Source organism: Lissotriton helveticus, chromosome 2_1 (assembly GCF_964261635.1).
Source record: "Lissotriton helveticus chromosome 2_1, aLisHel1.1, whole genome shotgun sequence".
In the NCBI taxonomy this organism is placed as follows: domain Eukaryota; kingdom Metazoa; phylum Chordata; class Amphibia; order Caudata; family Salamandridae; genus Lissotriton; species Lissotriton helveticus.
The window spans coordinates 2,010,831,698-2,010,857,598 of NC_136059.1; positions in this window are offsets into that span (position 1 = coordinate 2,010,831,698).

Below are 25,901 nucleotides of genomic sequence, written 5' to 3' on the forward strand. Positions count from 1 at the left end.
ACATCAACTAAGCAAATTATTCACCCAGATCCATTTAAAATCGAGCTTGACTCACAGTGTGACCTTAGGCACGTGACCAGAATGTTACATGTAATCTATCATGTCTGTCCCCTCTGCATGCAGTATGTGTGTCTCTGCTCATACTATTTCACTGTCTCTACTGGCACAAAACATACCACATATATATAAGCAAGACATAGCATTCCTTTTTCATTTCAATGGCACACCCTGTTTCTTTATTGCACAGCTTAGAGCCTACTTGTAAAGTAAGAGGCCTAACAGACATGCTGCCTAAGATTCCCTACTAGTACATAAGCTAAAGCCTAACTAACTTTAGGAAAACATGTACTTCCATATTTTTAAACACATCAACTAAGCAAATTATTCACCCATATCCATTTAAAATCGAGCTTGACTCACAGTGTGATCTTAGGCACGTGACCAGAATGTTACATGTAATCTATCATGTCTGTCTCCTCTGCATGCAGTATGTGTGTCTCTGCTCATACTATTTCACTGTCTCTACTGGCACAAAACATACCACATATATATAAGCAAGACATAACATTCCTTTTTTATTTCAATGGCACACCCTGTTTCTTTATTGCACAGCTTAGAGCATACTTGTAAAGTAAGAGGCCTAACAGACATGCTGCCTAAGATTCCCTACTAGTACATATGCTAAAGACTAACTAACTTTAAGAAAACATGTATTTCCATATTTTTAAACACATCAACTAAGCAAATTATTCACCCAGATCCATTTAAAATCGAGCTTGACTCACAGTGTGATCTTAGGCTCATACTATTTCACTATCTATACTGGCAAAAAACAGCCCACCTATATATAAGCAAGACATAACATTCCTTTTTCATTTCAACAGCACACCCTGGATCTTCATTGCACAGCTTAGAGCCTACTTGTAAAGTAAGAGGCCTAACAGACATGCTGCCTAAGATTCCCTACTAGTGCATATGCTAAAGCCTAACTGACTTTAGGAAAACATGTATTTACATATTTTTAAACACATCAACTAAGCAAATTATTCACCCAGATCCATTTAAAATCGAGCTTGACTCACAGTGTGATCTTAGGCACATGACCAGGATGTTACATGTAATCTACCATGTCTGGCTCTGCATGCAGTATGTGTGTCTCTGCTCATACTATTTCACTGTCTCTACTGGCAAAAAACAGACCACATATATATAAGCAAGACATAACATTCCTTTTTTATTTCAATGGCACACCCTGTTTCTTCATTGCACAGATTACAGCCTACTTGTAAAGTAAGAGGCCTAACAGACATGCTACCTAAGATTCCCTACTAGTACATATGCTAAAGCCTAACTGACTTTAAGAAAACATGTATTTCCATATTTTTAAACTCATCAACTAAGCAAATTATTCAACCAGATCCATTTAAAATCAAGCTTGACTCACAATCTGATCTTAGGCACATGACCAGGATGTTACATGTAATCTACAATGTCTGTCTCTGCATGCAGTATGTGTGTCTCTGCTCATACTATTTCACTGTCTCTACTGGCAAAAAACAGACCACATATATATAAGCAAGACATAACATTCCTTTTTCATTTCAACGGCACACCCTGGATCTTGATTCCACAGCTTAGAGCCTACTTGTAAATTAAGAGGCCTGACAGACATGCTGCCTAAGATTCCCTACTAGTACATATGCTAAAGCCTAACTGACTTTAAGAAAACATGTATTTCCATATTTGTAAACACATCAACTAAGGAAATTATTAACCCAGATCCATTTAAAATCGAGCTTGACTCACAGTGCGATCTTAGGCACATGACCAGGATGTTACATGTAATCTACCATGTCTGTCTCTGCATGCAGTATGTGTGTCTCTGCTCATACTATTTCACTGTCTCTACTGGCAAAAAACAGACCACATATATATAAGCAAGACATAACATTCCTTTTTCATTTCAAAGGCACACCCTGCATCTTGATTGCACAGCTTAGAGCCTATTTCTGAAGTAAGAGGCCTAACACACATGCTGCCTAAGATTCCCTACTAGAACATATACTAAACCCCAACTGATTTTAATAAAACATGTACTTCCATATTTTTAAAGACATCAACTAAGCATATTATTCACCCAGATCCATTTAAAATCAAGCTTGACTCACAGTGTGATCTTAGGCACATGACCAGGATGTTACATGTAATCTACCATGTCTGTCTCTGCATGCAGTATGTGTGTCTCTGCTCATACTATTTCACTGTCTCTACTGGCAAAAAACAGACCACATAAATATAAGCAAGACATAACATTCCTTGTTTATTTCAATGGTACACCCTGTTTCTTCATTGCACAGCTTAGAGCCTACTTGTAAAGTAAGAGGCCTAAAAGATGTGCTGCCTAAGACTCCCTACTAGTACATATGCTAAAGCCAAACTGACTTTAAGAAAACATGTATTTCCATATTTTTAAACACATCAACTAAGCAAATTATTCACCAGATCCATTTAAAATCGTGCTTGACTCGCAGTGTGATCTTAGGCACATGACTGGATGTTACATGTAATCTACAATGTCTGTCTCTGCATGCAGTATGTGTGTCTTCGCTCATACTATTTCACTATCTATACTGGCAAAAACAGCCCACCTATATATAAGCAAGACATAACATTCCTTTTTCATTTCAACGGCACACCCTGGATCTTCATTGCACAGCTTAGAGCCTACTTGTTAAGTAAGAGGCCTAACAGACATGCTGCCTAAGATTCCCTACTAGTACATATGCTAAAGCCTAACTGACTTTAGGAAAACATGTATTTCCATATTTTTAAACACATCAACTAAGCAAATTATTCACCCAGATCCATTTAAAATCGAGCTTGACTCACAGTGTGATCTTATGCACATGACCAGGATGTTACATGTAATCTACCATGTCTGGCTCTGCATGCAGTATGTGTGTCTCTGCTCATACTATTTCACTGTCTCTACTGGCAAAAAACAGACCACATATATATAAGCAAAACATAACATTCCTTTTTTATTTCAATGGCACACCCTGTTTCTTCATTGCACAGATTACAGCCTACTTGTAAAGTAAGAGGCCTAACAGACATGCTACCTAAGATTCCCTACTAGTACATATGCTAAAGCCTAACTGACTTTAAGAAAACATGTATTTCCATATTTTTAAACACATCAACTATGCAAATTATTCAACCAGATCCATTTAAAATCAAGCTTGACTCACAATCTGATCTTAGGCACATGACCAGGATGTTACATGTAATCTACCATGTCTGTCTCTGCATGCAGTATGTGTGTCTCTGCTCATACTATTTCACTATCTATACTGGCAAAAACAGCCCACCTATATATAACAAAGACATAACATTCCTTTTTCATTTCAACGGCACACCCTGGATCTTGATTCCACAGCTTAGAGCCTACTTGTAAAGTAAGAGGCCTGACAGACATGCTGCCTAAGATTCCTTACTAGTACATATGCTAAAGCCTAACTGACTTTAAGAAAACATGTATTTCCATATTTTTAAACACATCAACTAAGGAAATTATTAACCCAGATCCATTTAAAATCGAGCTTGACTCACAGTGCGATCTTAGGCACATGACCAGGATGTTACATGTAATCTACCATGTCTGTCTCTGCATGCAGTATGTGTGTCTCTGCTCATACTATTTCGCTGTCTCTACTGGCAAAAAACAGACCACATATATATAAGCAAGACATAACATTCCTTTTTCATTTCAAAGGCACACCCTGCATCTTGATTGCACAGCTTAGAGCCTATTTCTGAAGTAAGAGGCCTAACACACATGCTGCCTAAGATTCCCTACTAGAACATATACTAAACCCCAACTGATTTTAAAAAAACATGTACTTCCATATTTTTAAAGACATCAACTAAGCATATTATTCACCCAGATCCATTTAAAATCAAGCTTGACTCACAGTGTGATCTTAGGCACATGACCAGGATGTTACATGTAATCTACCATGTCTGTCTCTGCATGCAGTATGTGTGTCTCTGCTCATACTATTTCACTGTCTCTACTGGCAAAAAACAGACCACATAAATATAAGCAAGACATAACATTCCTTGTTTATTTCAATGGTACACCCTGTTTCTTCATTGCACAGCTTAGAGCCTACATGTAAAGTAAGAGGCCTAACAGATGTGCTGCCTAAGACTCCCTACTAGTACATATGCTAAAGCCAAACTGACTTTAAGAAAACATGTATTTCCATATTTTTAAACACATCAACTAAGCAAATTGTTCACCCAGATCCATTTAAAATTAAGCTTGACTCACTGTGTGATCTTAGGCACATGACCAGGATGTTACATGTAATCTACCATGTCTGTCTCTGCATGCAGTATGTGTGTCTCTGCTCATACTATTTCACTGTCTCTACTGGCAAAAACAGACCACATATATATATAAGCAAGACATAACATTCCTTTTTCATTTCAACGGTACACCCTGGATCTTTATTCCACAGCTTAGAGCCTACTTGTAAAGTAACAGGCCTTAACAGACATGCTGCCTAACATTCCCTACTAGTACATATGCTAAAGCCTAACTGACTTTAAGAAAACATGTATTTCCATATTTTTAAACACATCAACTAAGCAAATTATTCACCCAGATCCATTTAAAATCAAGCTTGACTCACAGTGTGATCTTAGACACATGACCAGGATATAACATGTAATCTACCATGTCTGTCTCTGCATGCAGTATGTGTGTCTCAACTCATACTATTTCACTGTCTCTACTGGCAAAAAACAGCCCACCGATATATAAGCAAGACATAACATTCCTTTTGCATTTCAACGGCACACCCTGCATCATGATTGCACAGCTTAGAGCCTATTTCTGAAGTAAGAGGCCTAACACACATGCTGCCTAAGATTCCCTTCTAGAACATATACTAAAGCCCAACTGATTTTAAAAAAACATGTACTTCCATATTTTTAAACACATCAACTAAGCAAATTATTCACCCAGATCCATTTAAAATCGAGCTTGACTCACAGTGTGACCTTAGGCACGTGACCAGAATGTTACATGTAATCTATCATGTCTGTCTCCTCTGCATGCAGTATGTGTGTCTCTGCTCATACTATTTCACTCTCTCTACTGGCACAAAACATACCACATACATATAAGCAAGACATAGCATTCCTTTTTCATTTCAATGGCACACCCTGTTTCTTTATTGCACAGCTTAGAGCCTACTTGTAAAGTAAGAGGCCTAACAGACATGCTGCCTAAGATTCCCTACTAGTACATAAGCTAAAGCCTAACTAACTTTAAGAAAACATGTACTTCCATATTTTTAAACACATCAACTAAGCAAATTATTCACCCATATCCATTTAAAATCGAGCTTGACTCACAGTGTGATCTTAGGCACGTGACCAGAATGTTACATGTAATCTATCATGTCTGTCTCCTCTGCATGCAGTATGTGTGTCTCTGCTCATACTATTTCACTGTCTCTACTGGCACAAAACATACCACATATATATAAGCAAGACATAACATTCCTTTTTTATTTCAATGGCACACCCTGTTTCTTTATTGCACAGCTTAGAGCATACTTGTAAAGTAAGAGGCCTAACAGACATGCTGCCTAAGATTCCCTACTAGTACATATGCTAAAGCCTAACTAACTTTAAGAAAACATGTATTTCCATATTTTTAAACACATCAACTAAGCAAATTATTCACCCAGATCCATTTAAAATCGAGCTTGACTCACAGTGTGATCTTAGGCACATGACCAGGATGTTACATGTAATCTACCATGTCTGGCTCTGCATGCAGTATGTGTGTCTCTGCTCATACTATTTCACTATCTATACTGGCAAAAAACAGCCCACCTATATATAAGCAAGACATAACATTCCTTTTTCATTTCAACAGCACACCCTGGATCTTCATTGCACAGCTTAGAGCCTACTTGTAAAGTAAGAGGCCTAACAGACATGCTGCCTAAGATTCCCTACTAGTGCATATGCTAAAGCCTAACTGACTTTAGGAAAACATGTATTTACATATTTTTAAACACATCAACTAAGCAAATTATTCACCCAGATCCATTTAAAATCGAGCTTGACTCACAGTGTGATCTTAGGCACATGACCAGGATGTTACATGTAATCTACCATGTCTGGCTCTGCATGCAGTATGTGTGTCTCTGCTCATACTATTTCACTGTCTCTACTGGCAAAAAACAGACCACATATATATAAGCAAGACATAACATTCCTTTTTTATTTCAATGGCACACCCTGTTTCTTCATTGCACAGCTTACAGCCTACTTGTAAAGTAAGAGGCCTAACAGACATGCTACCTAAGATTCCCTACTAGTACATATGCTAAAGCCTAACTGACTTTAAGAAAACATGTATTTCCATATTTTTAAACACATCAACTAAGCAAATTATTCAACAAGATCCATTTAAAATCAAGCTTGAGTCACAATCCGATCTTAGGCACATGACCAGGATGTTACATGTAATCTACCATGTCTGTCTCTGCATGCAGTATGTGTGTCTCTGCTCATACTATTTCACTATCTATACTGGCAAAAACAGCCCACCTATATATAACAAAGACATAACATTCCTTTTTCATTTCAATGGCACACCCTGTTTCTTCATTGCACAGCTTAGAGCCTACTTGTAAAGTAAGAGGCCTAACAGACATGCTGCCTAAGATTCACTACTAGTACATATGCTAAAGCCTAACTAACTTTAAGAAAACATGTACTTCCATATTTTTAAACACATCAACTAAGCAAATTATTCACCCAGATCCATTTAAAATCGAGCTTGACTCACAGTGTGATCTTATGCACATGACCAGGATGTTACATGTAATCTACCATGTCTGGCTCTGCATGCAGTATGTGTGTCTCTGCTCATACTATTTCACTGTCTCTACTGGCAAAAAACAGACCACATATATATAAGCAAGACATAACATTCCTTTTTTATTTCAATGGCACACCCTGTTTCTTCATTGCAGAGATTACAGCCTACTTGTAAAGTAAGAGGCCTAACAGACATACTACCTAAGATTCCCTACTAGTACATATGCTAAAGCCTAACAGACTTTAAGAAAACATGTATTTCCATATTTTTAAACACATCAACTAAGCAAATTATTCACCCAGATCCATTTAAAATCGAGCTTGACTCACAGTGTGATCTTATGCACATGACCAGGATGTTACATGTAATCTACCATGTCTGGCTCTGCATGCAGTATGTGTGTCTCTGCTCATACTATTTCACTGTCTCTACTGGCAAAAAACAGACCACATAAATATAAGCAAGACATAACATTCCTTGTTTATTTCAATGGTACACCCTGTTTCTTCATTGCACAGCTTAGAGCCTACTTGTAAAGTAAGAGGCCTAAAAGATGTGCTGCCTAAGACTCCCTACTAGTACATATGCTAAAGCCAAACTGACTTTAAGAAAACATGTATTTCCATATTTTTAAACACATCAACTAAGCAAATTATTCACCAGATCCATTTAAAATCGTGCTTGACTCGCAGTGTGATCTTAGGCACATGACTGGATGTTACATGTAATCTACAATGTCTGTCTCTGCATGCAGTATGTGTGTCTTCGCTCATACTATTTCACTATCTATACTGGCAAAAACAGCCCACCTATATATAAGCAAGACATAACATTCCTTTTTCATTTCAACGGCACACCCTGGATCTTCATTGCACAGCTTAGAGCCTACTTGTTAAGTAAGAGGCCTAACAGACATGCTGCCTAAGATTCCCTACTAGTACATATGCTAAAGCCTAACTGACTTTAGGAAAACATGTATTTCCATATTTTTAAACACATCAACTAAGCAAATTATTCACCCAGATCCATTTAAAATCGAGCTTGACTCACAGTGTGATCTTATGCACATGACCAGGATGTTACATGTAATCTACCATGTCTGGCTCTGCATGCAGTATGTGTGTCTCTGCTCATACTATTTCACTGTCTCTACTGGCAAAAAACAGACCACATATATATAAGCAAAACATAACATTCCTTTTTTATTTCAATGGCACACCCTGTTTCTTCATTGCACAGATTACAGCCTACTTGTAAAGTAAGAGGCCTAACAGACATGCTACCTAAGATTCCCTACTAGTACATATGCTAAAGCCTAACTGACTTTAAGAAAACATGTATTTCCATATTTTTAAACACATCAACTATGCAAATTATTCAACCAGATCCATTTAAAATCAAGCTTGACTCACAATCTGATCTTAGGCACATGACCAGGATGTTACATGTAATCTACCATGTCTGTCTCTGCATGCAGTATGTGTGTCTCTGCTCATACTATTTCACTATCTATACTGGCAAAAACAGCCCACCTATATATAACAAAGACATAACATTCCTTTTTCATTTCAACGGCACACCCTGGATCTTGATTCCACAGCTTAGAGCCTACTTGTAAAGTAAGAGGCCTGACAGACATGCTGCCTAAGATTCCTTACTAGTACATATGCTAAAGCCTAACTGACTTTAAGAAAACATGTATTTCCATATTTTTAAACACATCAACTAAGGAAATTATTAACCCAGATCCATTTAAAATCGAGCTTGACTCACAGTGCGATCTTAGGCACATGACCAGGATGTTACATGTAATCTACCATGTCTGTCTCTGCATGCAGTATGTGTGTCTCTGCTCATACTATTTCGCTGTCTCTACTGGCAAAAAACAGACCACATATATATAAGCAAGACATAACATTCCTTTTTCATTTCAAAGGCACACCCTGCATCTTGATTGCACAGCTTAGAGCCTATTTCTGAAGTAAGAGGCCTAACACACATGCTGCCTAAGATTCCCTACTAGAACATATACTAAACCCCAACTGATTTTAAAAAAACATGTACTTCCATATTTTTAAAGACATCAACTAAGCATATTATTCACCCAGATCCATTTAAAATCAAGCTTGACTCACAGTGTGATCTTAGGCACTTGACCAGGATGTTACATGTAATCTACCATGTCTGTCTCTGCATGCAGTATGTGTGTCTCTGCTCATACTATTTCACTGTCTCTACTGGCAAAAAACAGACCACATAAATATAAGCAAGACATAACATTCCTTGTTTATTTCAATGGTACACCCTATTTCTTCATTGCACAGCTTAGAGCCTACTTGTAAAGTAAGAGGCCTAACAGATGTGCTGCCTAAGACTCCCTACTAGTACATATGCTAAAGCCAAACTGACTTTAAGAAAACATGTATTTCCATATTTTTAAACACATCAACTAAGCAAATTATTCACCCAGATCCATTTAAAATCAAGCTTGACTCACAGTGTGATCTTAGGCACATGACCAGGATGTTACATGTAATCTACCATGTCTGTCTCTGCATGCAGTATGTGTGTCTCTGCTCATACTATTTCACTGTCTCTACTGGCAAAAAACAGACCACATATATATATATAAGCAAGACATAACATTCCTTTTTCATTTCAACGGCACACCCTGGATCTTTATTCCACAGCTTAGAGCCTACTTGTAAAGTAAGAGGCCTTAACAGACATGCTGCCTAACATTCCCTACTAGTACATATGCTAAAGCCTAACTGACTTTAAGAAAACATGTACTTCCATATTTTTAAACACATCAACTAAGCAAATTATTCACCCAGATCCATTTAAAATCGAGCTTGACTCACAGTGTGATCTTAGGCACGTGACCAGGATGTTACATGTAATCTATCATGTCTGTCTCCTCTGCATGCAGTATGTGTGTCTCTGCTCATACTATTTCACTGTCTCTACTGGCACAAAACATACCACATATATATAAGCAAGACATAACATTCCTTTTTCATTTCAATGGCACACCCTGTTTCTTCATTGCACAGCTTAGAGCCTACTTGTAAAGTAAGAGGCCTAACAGACATGCTGCCTAAGATTCCCTACTAGTACATATGCTAAAGCCTAACTAACTTTAAGAAAACATGTATTTCCATATTTTTAAACACATCAACTAAGCAAATTATTCACCCAGATCCATTTAAAATCGAGCTTGACTCACAGTGTGATCTTAGGCACATGACCAGGATGTTACATGTACTCTACAATGTCTGTCTCTACATGCAGTATGTGTGTCTCTGCTCATACTATTTCACTATCTATACTGGCAAAAAACAGCCCACCTATATATAAGCAAGACATAACATTCCTTTTTCATTTCAACAGCACATCCTGGATCTTCATTGCACAGCTTAGAGCCTACTTGTTAAGTAAGAGGCCTAACAGACATGCTGCCTAAGATTCCCTACTAGTACATATGCTAAAGCCTAACTGACTTTAGGAAAACATGTATTTCCATATTTTTGAACACATCAACTAAGCAAATTATTCACCCAGATCCATTTAAAATCGAGCTTGACTCACAGTGTGATCTTAGGCACATGACCAGGATGTTAGATGTAATCTACCATGTCTGGCTCTGCATGCAGTATGTGTGTCTCTGCTCATACTATTTCACTATCTATACTGGCAAAAAACAGACCACATATATATAAGCAAGACATAACATTCCTTTTTTATTTCAATGGCACACCCTGTTTCTTCATTGCACAGCTTACAGCCTACTTGTAAAGTAAGAGGCCTAACAGACATGCTACCTAAGATTCCCTACTAGTACATATGCTAAAGCCTAACTGACTTTAAGAAAACATGTATTTCCATATTTTTAAACACATCAACTAAGCAAATTATTCACCCAGATCCATTTAAAATCGAGCTTGACTCACAGTGTGATCTTAGGCACATGACCAGGATGTTAGATGTAATCTACCATGTCTGGCTCTGCATGCAGTATGTGTGTCTCTGCTCATACTATTTCACTATCTATACTGGCAAAAAACAGACCACATATATATAAGCAAGACATAACATTCCTTTTTTATTTCAATGGCACACCCTGTTTCTTCATTGCACAGCTTACAGCCTACTTGTAAAGTAAGAGGCCTAACAGACATGCTACCTAAGATTCCCTACTAGTACATATGCTAAAGCCTAACTGACTTTAAGAAAACATGTATTTCCATATTTTTAAACACATCAACTAGGCAAATTATTCAACCAGATCCATTTAAAATCAAGCTTGACTCACAATCTGATTTTAGGCACATGACCAGGATGTTACATGTAATCTACCATGTCTGTCTCTGCATGCAGTATGTGTGTCTCTCCTCATACTATTTCACTGTCTCTACTGGCACAAAACAGACCACATATATATAAGCAAGGCATAACATTCCTTTTTCATTTCAATGGCACACCCTGTTTCTTCATTGCACAGCTTAGAGCCTACTTGTAAAGTAAGAGGCCTAACAGACATGCTGCCTAAGATTCCCTACTAGTACATATGCTAAAGCCTAACTAACTATAAGACATCATGTATTTCCATATTTTTAAACACATCAACTAAGCAAATTATTCACCCAGATCCATTTAAAATTGAGCTTGACTCGCAGTGTGTTCTTAGGCACATGACCAGGATGTTACATGTAATCTACAATGTCTGTCTCTGCATGCAGTATGTGTGTCTCTGCTCATACTATTTCACTATCTATACTGGCAAAAACAGCCCACCTATATATAAGCAAGACATAACATTCCTTTTTCATTTCAACGGCACACCCTGGATCTTCATTGCACAGCTTAGAGCCTACTTGTTAAGTAAGAGGCCTAACAGACATGCTGCCTAAGATTCCCTACTAGTACATATGCTAAAGCCTAACTGACTTTAGGAAAACATGTATTTCCATAATTTTAAACACATCAACTAAGCAAATTATTCACCCAGATCCATTTAAAATCGAGCTTGACTCACAGTGTGATCTTATGCACATGGCCAGGATGTTACATGTAATCTACCATGTCTGGCTCTGCATGCAGTATGTGTGTCTCTGCTCATACTATTTCACTGTCTCTACTGGCAAAAAACAGACCACATATATATAAGCAAGACATAACATTCCTTTTTTATTTCAATGGCACACCCTGTTTCGTCATTGCACAGATTACAGCCTACTTGTAAAGTAAGAGGCCTAACAGACATGCTACCTAAGATTCCCTACTAGTACATATGCTAAAGCCTAACTGACTTTAAGAAAACATGTATTTCCATATTTTTAAACCCATCAACTAAGCAAATTATTCAATCAGATCCATTTAAAATCAAGCTTGACTCACAATCTGATCGTAGGCACATGACCAGGATGTTACATGTAATCTACCATGTCTGTCTCTGCATGCAGTATGTGTGTCTCTGCTCATACTATTTCACTGTCTCTACTGGCAAAAAACAGACCACATATATATAAGCAAGACATGACATTCCTTTTTCATTTCAACGGCACACCCTGGATCTTGATTCCACAGCTTAGAGCCTACTTGTAAAGTAAGAGGCCTAACAGACATGCTGCCTAAGATTCCCTACTAGTACATATGCTAAAGCCTAATTGACTTTAAGAAAACATGTATTTCCATATTTTTAAACACATCAACTAAGGAAATTATTAACCCAGATCCATTTAAAATCGAGCTTGACTCACAGTGCGATCTTAGGCACATGACCAGGATGTTACATTTAATCTGCCATGTCTGTCTCTGCATGCAGTATGTGTGTCTCTGCTCATACTATTTCGCTGTCTCTACTGGCAAAAAACAGACCACATATATATAAGCAAAACATAACATTCCTTTTTCTTTTCAAAGGCACACCCTGGATCTTGATTGCACAGCTTAGAGATTATTTCTGAAGTAAGAGGCCTAACACACATGCTGCCTAAGATTCCCTACTAGTACATATACTAAACCCCAACTGATTTTAAAAAAACATGTACTTCCATATTTTTAAAGACATCAACTAAGCATATTATTCACCCAGATCCATTTAAAATCAAGCTTGACTCACAGTCTGATCTTAGGCACAAAACCAGGATGTTACATGTACTCTACAATGTCTGTCTCTGCATGCAGTATGTGTGTCTCTGCTCATACTATTTCACTATCTATACTGGCTAAAAACAGCCCACCTATATATAAGCAAGACATAACATTCCTTTTTCATTTCAACGGCACACCCTGGATCTTGATTCCACAGCTTAGAGCCTACTTGTAAAGTAAGAGGCCTAACAGACATGCTGCCTAAGATTCCCTACTAGTACATATGCTAAAGCCTAACTGACTTTAAGAAAACATGTATTTCCATATTTTTAAACACATCAACTAAGGAAATTATTAACCCAGATCCATTTAAAATCGAGCTTGACTCACAGTGCGATCTTAGGTACATGACCAGGATGTTACATGTAATCTGCCATGTCTGTCTCTGCATGCAGTATGTGTGTCTCTGCTCATACTATTTCACTATCTATACTGGCAAAAACAGCCCACCTATATATAAGCAAGACATAACATTCCTTTTTCATTTCAACGGCACACCCTGGATCTTCATTGCACAGCTTAGAGCCTACTTGTTAAGTAAGAGGCCTAACAGACATGCTGCCTAAGATTCCCTACTAGTACATATGCTAAAGCCTAACTGACTTTAGGAAAACATGTATTTCCATAATTTTAAACACATCAACTAAGCAAATTATTCACCCAGATCCATTTAAAATCGAGCTTGACTCACAGTGTGATCTTATGCACATGACCAGGATGTTACATGTAATCTACCATGTCTGGCTCTGCATGCAGTATGTGTGTCTCTGCTCATACTATTTCACTGTCTCTACTGGCAAAAAACAGACCACATATATATAAGCAAGACATAACATTCCTTTTTTATTTCAATGGCACACCCTGTTTCTTCATTGCACAGATTGCAGCCTACTTGTAAAGTAAGAGGCCTAACAGACATGCTACCTAAGATTCCCTACTAGTACATATGCTACAGCCTAACTGACTTTAAGAAAACATGTATTTCCATATTTTTAAACACATCAACTAAGGAAATTATTATCCCAGATCCATTTAAAATCGAGCTTGACTCACAATCTGATCGTAGGCACATGACCAGGATGTTACATGTAATCTACCATGTCTGTCTCTGCATGCAGTATGTGTGACTCTGCTCATACTATTTCACTGTCTCTACTGGCAAAAAACAGACCACATATATATAAGCAAGACATAACATTCCTTTTTCATTTCAATGGCACACCCTGTTTCTTCATTGCACAGCTTAGAGCCTACTTGTAAAGTAAGAGGCCTAACAGACATGCTGCCTAAGATTCCCTACTAGTACATATGCTAAAGCCTAACTGATTTTAGGAAAACATGTATTTCCATAATTTTAAACACATCAACTAAGCAAATTATTCACCCAGATCCATTTAAAATCGAGCTTGACTCACAGTGTGATCTTATGCACATGACCAGGATGTTACATGTAATCTACCATGTCTGGCTCTGCATGCAGTATGTGTGTCTCTGCTCATACTATTTCACTATCTATACTGGCAAAAAACAGCCCACTTATATATAAGCAAGACATAACATTCCTTTTTCATTTCAACAGCACACCCTGGATCTTCATTGCACAGCTTAGAGCCTACTTGTTAAGTAAGAGGCCTAACGGACATGCTGCCTAAGATTCCCTACTAGTACATATGCTAAAGCCTAACTGACTTTAGGAAAACATGTATTTCCATATTTTTGAACACATCAACTAAGCAAATTATTCACCCAGATCCATTTAAAATCGAGCTTGACTCACAGTGTGATCTTAGGCACATGACCAGGATGTTACATGTAATCTACCATGTCTGGCTCTGCATGCAGTATGTGTGTCTCTGCTCATACTATTTCACTATCTATACTGGCAAAAAACAGCCCACCTATATATAAGCAAGACATAACATTCCATTTTTAATTTCAACAGCACACCCTGGATCTTCATTGCACAGCTTAGAGCCTACTTGTAAAGTAAGAGGCCTAACAGACATGCTGCCTAAGATTCCCTACTAGTACATATGCTAAAGCCTAACTGACTTTAAGAAAACATGTATTTCCATATTTTTAAACACATCAACTAAGCAAATGATTCACCCAGATCCATTTAAAATCGAGCTTGACTCGCAGTGTGATCTTAGGCACATGACCAGGATGTTACATGTAATCTACAATGTCTGTCTCTGCATGCAGTATGTGTATCTCTGCTCATACTATTTCACTATCTATACGGGCAAAAACAGCCCACCTATATATAAGCAAGACATAACATTCCTTTTTCATTTCAACGGCACACCCTGGATCTTCATTGCACAGCTTAGAGCCTACTTGTTAAGTAAGAGGCCTAACATACATGCTGCCTAAGATTCCCTACTAGTACATATGCTAAAGCCTAGCTGACTTTAGGAAAACATGTATTTCCATATTTTTAAACACATCAACTAAGCAAATTATTCACCCAGATCCATTTAAAATCGAGCTTGACTCACAGTGCGATCTTAGGTACATGACCAGGATGTTACATGTAATCTGCCATGTCTGTCTCTGCATGCAGTATGTGTGTCTCTGCTCATACTATTTCACTATCTATACTGGCAAAAACAGCCCACCTATATATAAGCAAGACATAACATTCCTTTTTCATTTCAACGGCACACCCTGGATCTTCATTGCACAGCTTAGAGCCTACTTGTTAAGTAAGAGGCCTAACAGACATGCTGCCTAAGATTCCCTACTAGTACCTATGCTAAAGCCTAACTGACTTTAGGAAAACATGTATTTCCATAATTTTAAACACATCAACTAAGCAAATTATTCACCCAGATCCATTTAAAATCGAGCTTGACTCACAGTGTGATCTTATGCACATGACCAGGATGTTACATGTAATCTACCATGTCTGGCTCTGCATGCAGTATGTGTGTCTCTGCTCATACTATTTCACTGTCTCTACTGGCAAAAAACAGACCACATATATATAAGCAAGACATAACATTCCTTTTTTATTTCAATGGCACACCCTGTTTCTTCATTGCACAGATTACAGCCTACTTGTAAAGTAAGAGGCCTAACAGACATGCTACCTAAGATTCCCTACTAGTACATATGCTACAGCCTAACTGACTTTAAGAAAACATGTATTTCCATATTTTTAAACACATCAACTAAGGAAATTATTATCCCAGATCCATTTAAAATCGAGCTTGACTCACAGTGCGATCTTAGGTACATGACCAGGATGTTACATGTAATCTGCCATGTCTGTCTCTGCATGCAGTATGTGTGTCTCTGCTCATACTATTTCACTATCTATACTGGCAAAAACAGCCCACCTATATATAAGCAAGACATAACATTCCTTTTTCATTTCAACGGCATACCCTGGATCTTCATTGCACAGCTTAGAGCCTACTTGTTAAGTAAGAGGCCTAACAGACATGCTGCCTAAGATTCCCTACTAGTACATATGCTAAAGCCTAACTGACTTTAGGAAAACATGTATTTCCATAATTTTAAACACATCAACTAAGCAAATTATTCCCCAGATCCATTTAAAATCGAGCTTGACTCACAGTGTGATCTTATGCACATGACCAGGATGTTACATGTAATCTACCATGTCTGGCTCTGCATGCAGTATGTGTGTCTCTGCTCATACTATTTCACTGTCTCTACTGGCAAAAAACAGACCACATATATATATAAGCAAAACATAACATTCCTTTTTCTTTTCAAAGGCACACCCTGCATCTTGATTGCACAGCTTAGAGCCTACTTGTAAAGTAAGAGGCCTAACACACATGCTGCCTAAGATTCCCTACTAGTACATATGCTAAAGCCTAACTGACTTTAAGAAAACATGTATTTCCATATCTTTAAACACATCAACTAAGGAAATTATTAACCCAGATCCATTTAAAATCGAGCTTGACTCACAGTGCGATCTTAGGCACATGACCAGGATGTTACATGTAATCTGCCATGTCTGTCTCTGCATGCAGTATGTGTGTCTCTGCTCATACTATTTCACTATCTATACTGGCAAAAAACAGCCCACTTATATATAAGCAAGACATAACATTCCTTTTTCATTTCAACAGCACACCCTGGATCTTCATTGCACAGCTTAGAGCCTACTTGTAAAGTAAGAGGCCTAACAGACATGCTGCCTAAGATTCCCTACTAGTACATATGCTAAAGCCTAACTGACTTTAAGAAAACATGTATTTCCATATTTTTAAACACATCAACTAAGGAAATTATTAACCCAGATCCATTTAAAATCGAGCTTGACTCACAGTGCGATCTTAGGCACATGACCAGGATGTTACATTTAATCTGCCATGTCTGTCTCTGCATGCAGTATGTGTGTCTCTGCTCATACTATTTCGCTGTCTCTACTGGCAAAAAACAGACCACATATATATAAGCAAAACATAACATTCCTTTTTCTTTTCAAAGGCACACCCTGCATCTTGATTGCACAGCTTAGAGATTATTTCTGAAGTAAGAGGCCTAACACACATGCTGCCTAAGATTCCCTACTAGTACATATACTAAACCCCAACTGATTTTAAAAAAACATGTACTTCCATATTTTTAAAGACATCAACTAAGCATATTATTCACCCAGATCCATTTAAAATCAAGCTTGACTCACAGTCTGATCTTAGGCACAAAACCAGGATGTTACATGTACTCTACAATGTCTGTCTCTGCATGCAGTATGTGTGTCTCTGCTCATACTATTTCACTATCTATACTGGCAAAAAACAGCCCACCTATATATAAGCAAGACATAACATTCCTTTTTCATTTCAACGGCACACCCTGGATCTTGATTCCACAGCTTAGAGCCTACTTGTAAAGTAAGAGGCCTAACAGACATGCTGCCTAAGATTCCCTACTAGTACATATGCTAAAGCCTAACTGACTTTAAGAAAACATGTATTTCCATATTTTTAAACACATCAACTAAGGAAATTATTAACCCAGATCCATTTAAAATCGAGCTTGACTCACAGTGCGATCTTAGGTACATGACCAGGATGTTACATGTAATCTGCCATGTCTGTCTCTGCATGCAGTATGTGTGTCTCTGCTCATACTATTTCACTATCTATACTGGCAAAAACAGCCCACCTATATATAAGCAAGACATAACATTCCTTTTTCATTTCAACGGCACACCCTGGATCTTCATTGCACAGCTTAGAGCCTACTTGTTAAGTAAGAGGCCTAACAGACATGCTGCCTAAGATTCCCTACTAGTACATATGCTAAAGCCTAACTGACTTTAGGAAAACATGTATTTCCATAATTTTAAACACATCAACTAAGCAAATTATTCCCCAGATCCATTTAAAATCGAGCTTGACTCACAGTGTGATCTTATGCACATGACCAGGATGTTACATGTAATCTACCATGTCTGGCTCTGCATGCAGTATGTGTGTCTCTGCTCATACTATTTCACTGTCTCTACTGGCAAAAAACAGACCACATATATATAAGCAAGACATAACATTCCTTTTTTATTTCAATGGCACACCCTGTTTCTTCATTGCACAGATTACAGCCTACTTGTAAAGTAAGAGGCCTAACAGACATGCTACCTAAGATTCCCTACTAGTACATATGCTACAGCCTAACTGACTTTAAGAAAACATGTATTTCCATATTTTTAAACACATCAACTAAGGAAATTATTATCCCAGATCCATTTAAAATCGAGCTTGACTCACAGTGCGATCTTAGGTACATGACCAGGATGTTACATGTAATCTGCCATGTCTGTCTCTGCATGCAGTATGTGTGTCTCTGCTCATACTATTTCACTATCTATACTGGCAAAAACAGCCCACCTATATATAAGCAAGACATAACATTCCTTTTTCATTTCAACGGCACACCCTGGATCTTCATTGCACAGCTTAGAGCCTACTTGTTAAGTAAGAGGCCTAACAGACATGCTGCCTAAGATTCCCTACTAGTACATATGCTAAAGCCTAACTGACTTTAGGAAAACATGTATTTCCATAATTTTAAACACATCAACTAAGCAAATATTCACCCAGATCCATTTAAAATCGAGCTTGACTCACAGTGTGATCTTATGCACATGACCAGGATGTTACATGTAATCTACCATGTCTGGCTCTGCATGCAGTATGTGTGTCTCTGCTCATACTATTTCACTGTCTCTACTGGCAAAAAACAGACCACATATATATAAGCAAGACATAACATTCCTTTTTTATTTCAATGGCACACCCTGTTTCTTCATTGCACAGATTACAGCCTACTTGTAAAGTAAGAGGCCTAACAGACATGCTACCTAAGATTCCCTACTAGTACATATGCTACAGCCTAACTGACTTTAAGAAAACATGTATTTCCATATTTTTAAACACATCAACTAAGGAAATTATTATCCCAGATCCATTTAAAATCGAGCTTGACTCACAGTGCGATCTTAGGTACATGACCAGGATGTTACATGTAATCTGCCATGTCTGTCTCTGCATGCAGTATGTGTGTCTCTGCTCATACTATTTCACTATCTATACTGGCAAAAACAGCCCACCTATATATAAGCAAGACATAACATTCCTTTTTCATTTCAACGGCACACCCTGGATCTTCATTGCACAGCTTAGAGCCTACTTGTTAAGTAAGAGGCCTAACAGACATGCTGCCTAAGATTCCCTACTAGTACATATGCTAAAGCCTAACTGACTTTAGGAAAACATGTATTTCCATAATTTTAAACACATCAACTAAGCAAATTATTCCCCAGATCCATTTAAAATCGAGCTTGACTCACAGTGTGATCTTATGCACATGACCAGGATGTTACATGTAATCTACCATGTCTGGCTCTGCATGCAGTATGTGTGTCTCTGCTCATACTATTTCACTGTCTCTACTGGCAAAAAACAGACCACATATATATAAGCAAGACATAACATTCCTTTTTTATTTCAATGGCACACCCTGTTTCTTCATTGCACAGATTACAGCCTACTTGTAAAGTAAGAGGCCTAACAGACATGCTACCTAAGATTCCCTACTAGTACATATGCTACAGCCTAACTGACTTTAAGAAAACATGTATTTCCATATTTTTAAACACATCAACTAAGGAAATTATTATCCCAGATCCATTTAAAATCGAGCTTGACTCACAGTGCGATCTTAGGTACATGACCAGGATGTTACATGTAATCTGCCATGTCTGTCTCTGCATGCAGTATGTGTGTCTCTGCTCATACTATTTCACTATCTATACTGGCAAAAACAGCCCACCTATATATAAGCAAGACATAACATTCCTTTTTCATTTCAACGGCATACCCTGGATCTTCATTGCACAGCTTAGAGCCTACTTGTTAAGAAAGAGGCCTAACAGACATGCTGCCTAAGATTCCCTACTAGTACATATGCTAAAGCCTAACTGACTTTAGGAAAACATGTATTTCCATAATTTTAAACACATCAACTAAGCAAATTATTCCCCAGATCCATTTAAAATCGAGCTTGACTCACAGTGTGATCTTATGCACATGACCAGGATGTTACATGTAATCTACCATGTCTGGCTCTGCATGCAGTATGTGTGCCTCTGCTCATACTATTTCACTGTCTCTACTGGCAAAAAACAGACCACATATATATAAGCAAGACATAACATTCCTTTTTTATTTCAATGGCACACCCTGTTTCTTCATTGCACAGATTACAGCCTACTTATAAAGTAAGAGGCCTAACAGACATGCTACCTAAGATTCCCTACTAGTACATATGCTAAAGCCTAACTGACTTTAAGAAAACATGTATTTCCATATTTTTAAACCCATCAACTAAGCAAATTATTCAATCAGATCCATTTAAAATCAAGCTTGACTCACAATCTGATCGTAGGCACATGACCAGGATGTTACATGTAATCTACCATGTCTGTCTCTGCATGCAGTATGTGTGACTCTGCTCATACTATTTCACTGTCTCTACTGGCAAAAAACAGACCACATATATATAAGCAAGACATAACATTCCTTTTTCATTTCAATGGCACACCCTGTTTCTTCATTGCACAGCTTATAGCCTACTTGTAAAGTAAGAGGCCTAACAGACATGCTGCCTAAGATTCCCTACTAGTACATATGCTAAAGCCTAACTGACTTTAGGAAAACATGTATTTCCATAATTTTAAACACATCAACTAAGCAAATTATTCACCCAGATCCATTTAAAATCGAGCTTGACTCACAGTGTGATCTTATGCACATGACCAGGATGTTACATGTAATCTACCATGTCTGGCTCTGCATGCAGTATGTGTGTCTCTGCTCATACTATTTCACTGTCTCTACTGGCAAAAAACAGACCACATATATATAAGCAAGACATAACATTCCTTTTTTATTTCAATGGCACACCCTGTTTCTTCATTGCACAGATTACAGCCTACTTGTAAAGTAAGAGGCCTAACAGACAAGCTACCTAAGATTCCCTACTAGTACATATGCTAAAGCCTAACTGACTTTAAGAAAACATGTATTTCCATATTTTTAAACACATCAACTAAGGAAATTATTATCCCAGATCCATTTAAAATCGAGCTTGACTCACAGTGCGATCTTAGGCACATGACCAGGATGTTACATGTAATCTGCCATGTCTGTCTCTGCATGCAGTATGTGTGTCTCTGCTCATACTATTTCACTATCTATACTGGCAAAAAACAGCCCACCTATATATAAGCAAGACATAACATTCCTTTTTCATTTCAACAGCACACCCTGGATCTTCATTGCACAGCTTAGAGCCTACTTGTAAAGTAAGAGGCCTAACAGACACGCTGCCTAAGATTCCCTACTAGTACATATGCTAAAGCCTAACTGACTTTAAGAAAACATGTATTTCCATATTTTTAAACACATCAACTAAGCAAATTATTCACCCAGATCCATTTAAAATCGAGCTTGACTCGCAGTGTGATCTTAGGCACATGACCAGGATGTTACATGTAATCTACAATGTTTGTCTCTGCATGCAGTATGTGTGTCTCTGCTCATACTATTTCACTATCTATACTGGCAAAAACAGCCCACCTATATATAAGCAAGACATAACATTCCTTTTTCATTTCAACGGCACACCCTGGATCTTCATTGCACAGCTTAGAGCCTACTTGTTAAGTAAGATTCCTAACAGACATGCTGCCTAAGATTCCCTACTAGTACATATGCTAAAGCCTAGCTGACTTTAGGAAAACATGTATTTCCATATTTTTAAACACATCAACTAAGCAAATTATTCACCCAGATCCATTTAAAATCGAGCTTGACTCACAGTGTGATCTTATGCACATGACCAGGATGTTTCATGTAATCTACCATGTCTGGCTCTGCATGCAGTATGTGTGTCTCTGCTCATACTATTTCCATGTCTCTACTGGCAAAAAACAGACCACATATATATAAGCAAGACAGAACATTCCTTTTTTATTTCAATGGCACACCCTGTTTCTTCATTGCACAGATTACAGCCTACTTGTAAAGTAAGAGGCCTAACAGGCATGCTACCTAAGATTCCCTACTAGTACATATGCTAAAGCCTAACTGACTTTAAGAAAACATGTATTTCCATATTTTTAAACACATCAACTAAGCAAAGTATTCAATCAGATCCATTTAAAATCAAGCTTGACTCACAATCTGATCTTAGGCACATGACCAGGATGTTACATGTAATCTACCATGTCTGTCTCTGCATGCAGTATGTGTGTCTCTGCTCATACTATTTCACTGTTTCTACTGGCAAAAAACAGACCACATATATATAAGCAAGACATAACATTCCTTTTTCATTTCAACGGCACACCCTGGATCTTGATTCCACAGCTTAGAGCCTACTTGTAAAGTAAGAGGCCTAACAGACATGCTGCCTAAGATTCCCTACTAGTACATATGCTAAAGCCTAACTGACTTTAAGAAAACATGTATTTCCATATATTTAAACACATCAACTAAGGAAATTATTAACCCAGATCCATTTAAAATCGAGCTTGACTCACAGTGCGATCTTAGGTACATGACCAGGATGTTACATGTAATCTGCCATGTCTTTCTCTGCATGCAGTATGTGTGTCTCTGCTCATACTATTTCACTATCTATACTGGCAAAAACAGCCCACCTATATATAAGCAAGACATAACATTCCTTTTTCATTTCAACGGCACACCCTGGATCTTCATTGCACAGCTTAGAGCCTACTTGTTAAGTAAGAGGCTTACAGACATGCTGCCTAAGATTCCCTACTAGTACATATGCTAAAGCCTAACTGACTTTAGGAAAACATGTATTTCCATAATTTTAAACACATCAACTAAGCAAATTATTCACCCAGATCCATTTAAAATCGAGCTTGACTCACAGTGTGATCTTATGCACATGACCAGGATGTTACATGTAATCTACCATGTCTGGCTCTGCATGCAGTATGTGTGTCTCTGCTCATACTATTTCACTGTCTCTACTGGCAAAAAACAGACCACATATATATAAGCAAGACATAACATTCCTTTTTTATTTCAATGGCACACCCTGTTTCTTAATTGCACAGATTACAGCCTACTTATAAAGTAAGAGGCCTAACAGACATGCTACCTAAGATTCCCTACTAGTACATATGCTAAAGCCTAACTGACTTTAAGAAAACATGTATTTCCATATTTTTAAACCCATCAACTAAGCAAATTATTCAATCAGATCCATTTAAAATCAAGCTTGACTCACAATCTGATCGTAGGCACCCTGACCAGGATGTTACATGTAATCTACCATGTCTGTCTCTGCATGCAGTATGTGTGACTCTGCTCATACTATTTCACTGTCTCTACTGGCAAAAAACAGACCACATATATATAAGCAAGACATAACATTCCTTTTTCATTTCAATGGCACACCCTGTTTCTTCATTGCACAGCTTAGAGCCTACTTGTAAAGTAAGAGGCCTAACAGACATGCTGCCTAAGATTCCCTACTAGTACATATGCTAAAGCATAACTGACTTTAAGAAAACATGTATTTCCATATCTTTAAACACATCAACTAAGGAAATTATTAACCCAGATCCATTTAAAATCGAGCTTGACTCACAGTGCGATCTTAGGCACATGACCAGGATGTTACATGTAATCTGCCATGTCTGGCTCTGCATGCAGTATGTGTGTCTCTGCTCATACTATTTCACTGTCTCTACTGGCAAAAAACAGACCACATATATATAAGCAAAACATAACATTCCTTTTTCTTTTCAAAGGCACACCCTGAATCTTGGTTGCACAGCTTAGAGCCTATTTCTGAAGTAAGAGGCCTAACACACATGCTGCCTAAGATTCCCTACTAGAACATATACTAAACCCCAACTGATTTTAAAAAAACATGTACTTCCATATTTTTAAAGACATCAACTAAGCATATTATTCACCCAGATCCATTTAAAATCCAGCTTGACTCACAGTGTGATCTTAGGCACATGACCAGGATGTTACATGTACTCTACAATGTCTGTCTCTGCATGCAGTATGTGTGTCTCTGCTCATACTATTTCACTATCTATACTGGCAAAAAACAGCCCACTTATATATAAGCAAGACATAACATTCCTTTTTCATTTCAACAGCACACCCTGGATCTTCATTGCACAGCTTAGAGCCTACTTGTTAAGTAAGAGGCCTAACGGACATGCTGCCTAAGATTCCCTACTAGTACATATGCTAAAGCCTAACTGACTTTAGGAAAACATGTATTTCCATATTTTTGAACACATCAACTAAGCAAATTATTCACCCAGATCCATTTAAAATCGAGCTTGACTCACAGTGTGATCTTAGGCACATGACCAGGATGTTGCATATAATCTACCATGTCTGGCTCTGCATGTAGTATGTGTGTCTCTGCTCATACTATTTCACTATCTATACTGGCAAAAAACAGCCCACCTATATATAAGCAAGACATAACATTCCATTTTTAATTTCAACAGCACACCCTGGATCTTCATTGCACAGCTTAGAGCCTACTTGTAAAGTAAGAGGCCTAACAGACATGCTGCCTAAGATTCCCTACTAGTACATATGCTAAAGCCTAACTGACTTTAAGAAAACATGTATTTCCATATTTTTAAACACATCAACTAAGCAAAGTATTCACCCAGATCCATTTAAAATCGAGCTTGACTCGCAGTGTGATCTTAGGCACATGACCAGGATGTTACATGTAATCTACAATGTCTGTCTCTGCATGCAGTATGTGTGTCTCTGCTCATACTATTTCACTATCTATACTGGCAAAAACAGCCCACCTATATATAAGCAAGACATAACATTCCTTTTTCATTTCAACGGCACACCCTGGATCTTCATTGCACAGCTTAGAGCCTACTTGTTAAGTAAGAGGCCTAACAGACATGCTGCCTAAGATTCCCTACTAGTACATATGCTAAAGCCTAGCTGACTTTAGGAAAACATGTATTTCCATACACATCAACTAAGCAAATTATTCACCCAGATCCATTTAAAATCGAGCTTGACTCACAGTGCGATCTTAGGTACATGACCAGGATGTTACATGTAATCTGCCATGTCTGTCTCTGCATGCAGTATGTGTGTCTCTGCTCATACTATTTCACTATCTATACTGGCAAAAACAGCCCACCTATATATAAGCAAGACATAACATTCCTTTTTCATTTCAACGGCACACCCTGGATCTTCATTGCACAGCTTAGAGCCTACTTGTTAAGTAAGAGGCC